This window comes from Formica exsecta, unplaced genomic scaffold, assembly GCF_003651465.1.
Source record: "Formica exsecta isolate Colony F162 unplaced genomic scaffold, ASM365146v1 scaffold120, whole genome shotgun sequence".
NCBI classification, from domain to species: domain Eukaryota; kingdom Metazoa; phylum Arthropoda; class Insecta; order Hymenoptera; family Formicidae; genus Formica; species Formica exsecta.
In genome coordinates, this window is record NW_021848537.1 from 2,177,041 (window position 1) to 2,180,806 (window position 3,766).

Below are 3,766 nucleotides of genomic sequence, written 5' to 3' on the forward strand. Positions count from 1 at the left end.
ACCGCATCCCTTTTCTTCTTTCAACGAAAGACGTTATAAAAAAGCGAGCACCGAACACCGATCGATTCGTTTTTTGCTTCTACAAAATACATTGTTAATTATAAAATAAATTACATGACACGTTGTACATTATAAAAAATTATATATAATATGAATAATGATATGAAATGTTTAATACTTAAGAAATTAATGATTAATAATTTGATCGATTGTTATTCGCGATGCGAGATTACATTCAAATACAAGAAATGTATTATATGTAGTAATTATATGTAATTATAACTTATAAATATATTGCAGCGGAGCAGTAATTAATAAATATTATCCTTTATTACTTTCATTTCTGTTTCGAATGAATAAATTACGCGAAGTATTTATTTCAGTAAATAGCTATTTTCTTGATACAGTTACGAATCCTTGATTGTAAAATTAATTAATTATACAAACTGATAATCGTTTATTAATAATGATACCTAATATTAATATTAATAATTAATATTACGAATAATTATCCGTAGAGAATGATAGCCTTTTAAAGAGCGGTATATGTACATACAGCTCATGACATGTGTTACCTGCTCGAGACTCACCGTGTGAATGACAACCTTACGTGCGTAGCCAAACATAAACAAATGCCAGGTCGTTTGCCAACCGATTTGTTTTATTGCCCCAAGATATTATTTGCTGCCAAATATTTAACGTTTTATGAAATGTTTGTAGTTTTGCGTCGAATATTCTGTTATTTATTCTCGTTTTCCAATTGATTAATAATAAACGATTCGGTTTACACATCACGATTTTCCATTACCCAATTCATTCGGTCCATCGATTCGCAAGTTACTCCGTTTACTTAATTCGGAAATAATAATGGTAACAAATAACATATAGAGCAGAAAAATTAATTATCCAATATAATTCTTACACAAATACGTTCCGTCAAAATTAATTCAACACTCACCTACAATGTGCCAATAGAGTTATAAAATACCCAATGTTGATTTATGTATATATACTGTAAAAAACAAATATATATATATATATATTAAAAAAACAATGTCCAAGATAATTAATATTAGAAAAAATAACGCGCACAATTCAATTTTTTAATCGTCTCTATCAAAAAAGATTGAATTTATCAAAAACTATTTTTTTTTCATTTTTTCTTTTTCTATCGAGAATATAATATCTACATATATATAAATATATATATAAATATTGCAATGAAATAATATATGATGTTCATATAATACATATGTGTATATGCTAAAATAGAATAAAAAGATTAGTTAAAATAAAACATACATTTAAAAATCTATATACGAAATGCGCGTTCTTGATTCATAATTTATGGGTGTACGTACCAAAACCGTAATAGAATGTAAACCAATACTTGCTCAAAAGCACATATATATATATATACAAAATTGATTTCTCGTCGTCAGATAAAATCCAATTCTTCCTTATCACTTGCAAGTAAAATATCCAAGAGTGATATTATTATTATATAATAAGAAAGAATAGACATTATCATTTCAAAAGAATCTTAATCTTTATTAACATGTAATAATTGTGACTTTAAGAGAGAGATTTTTCATATATTCATTACGTGTGTATATATGTGTGCTCTTTTTTTAATTAAAATTTTATTAGATTCCTTTAATGACTCGTGAATTTTATTAAATGTTTATTGTATATTAAGAATGTATCTTTCAGTAATTTTTACGATAATCTTACATTAAGAAATAATATCTTATAAGCTTTTTTTGAATACGAACGTACATTAGTTAAATCACATATATTTGATCAAATGAAATTAATTCGATTATAAATGCAATATATTTAAATATATCAAAATTATAATCAAATTTAGTGAAAAAAGTATATTAATCGAATAAAAAAATTAGATAAAATTAGGAAAGGGGGAACGAGAATTGTCGAATAACGCAATTTACGTTCTCAGACATGAAAGGTGCAACGATTACCTGTGCGTTCGATATTTCACAGGCAAAGGGAAAACTGAATTCTCAGCTTTAAAATTTATTCTTGGACGGTATCTGTTTGATATTTGCACAATATATTAACAATTATTATTTTGACAACTTGATAGAAAAATACAGAAAATACTGATATATTATAATAATATTAGGATACTCTGGAACCCTGCCCAGGTCAAAGTCGATTGCAACAAACAATATATATATATTTATTTATTTATATATATATGTGTACTTTTATGTATAATAATCTGTTTGGAGGATGAGTCAGTATCGATAATTCTCCTCCCTTAGTACACGAAACGTGTGTATACAACATGTTCTTACGTTCAGAGATCTTTCAATTTATATAAATTAAATTGTATTCTAGACATTATTTAATAAAAGCACTTCTCTTCCAAACAATGTGTTTTAATTATTCGATATTTACAGAAAATTATAAAAGACTTCCCTACTTTTAAAAAACAATGATTACGCGAAATAAAATAACAACTTTAAGAACATAAAGTCGAAAGAATATAATCTTTAGAACGTAACATTTGGAAATATCACGAAATATAAGTATCGTTAAATTGTAATCGTGACTGGAGGAAGGAGAATTACACGCTTACTGACCATGCAAAAGATTGTATGCATTAAAAGGAAGAAAAGAACAAAGGCACTCGTTCCATATTAATCGTCTCGTTGTAACCGAATTTGAAATAGGCATATGTAATATTTTCATTTTATAAAACTTTAAACTAGATACAGATAAAGACCATTTCAATTCTGTTTCCTATCGGCATTCGTTTGCCATTACTTTCGCCAATTTTATAAAAAAGATGAAAATGTTTCGGAAACGAAAAATGGTACTAATGAATTAGGAGTAAGAAAGAATAGGACTTTATGCAAAAATATTGAAATAAATCGCTGATTTCGACGATCACAAGGTTGACTTCGCAGAATATATCAATTTTCGTTGATTCCTTTTAATTCAGCCGTCTTTTGCAGAAAGAACACCTCACACATAATCTAGAGCAATGTACAATTATGTCGATCGAGCAAATATACCGAATATATATTCATCGTGGAAGAGATACTTCTTTCTGTCATAAAATCTCTGTAATAACATCCACAAGGATAACACTTAATAACGCTCATGCGTAAAATATCCCACATCCGCGGGATTATACGCTTCTATTTACTGTAACACGGAAGGCAATTTTTCAATATAAAATACTATATAACGCCTTTCAAAATATCCCGCTAAGAATACAGCTTTTTAAACAAACATGCGTGTATCATTAACACTCAACTATTATAATTCAATGCCAGGATCATCTTCAACTGTGAAAACGATAAACTTTAATTGATTATGAAGTAATTGGTTGTGAAAAGTATGTATGAAAATAATATTAAATTTTAATAAAAGATTTCATTCTTTTTTTTTTATTTTATGCTACATAAAGAGAAACATGATGACGGAAATATTGGAAAATGAAATAGAGAATACTTTCGGACTTTATAGATATTTTTCTATAAAAAAATCCAATTCCCCTCCATTTGTAGTTGAGAATTAATTTCGACGCATACATCAAGTGCTCGGATTGTATGGTTGAAATAAATATATAACATGCTTTGATTATTAAACTATAATATTTTAGAAGTGTATTAAATTATTATCTTCAAATTGAATATATCTCCTTTCGAATAAAATCGAGAACGAATTATTTGTTTTCACAACTATACTTTTGCTTTTACGTTTTAAAATACAGATAAAGTAAAATATTAAA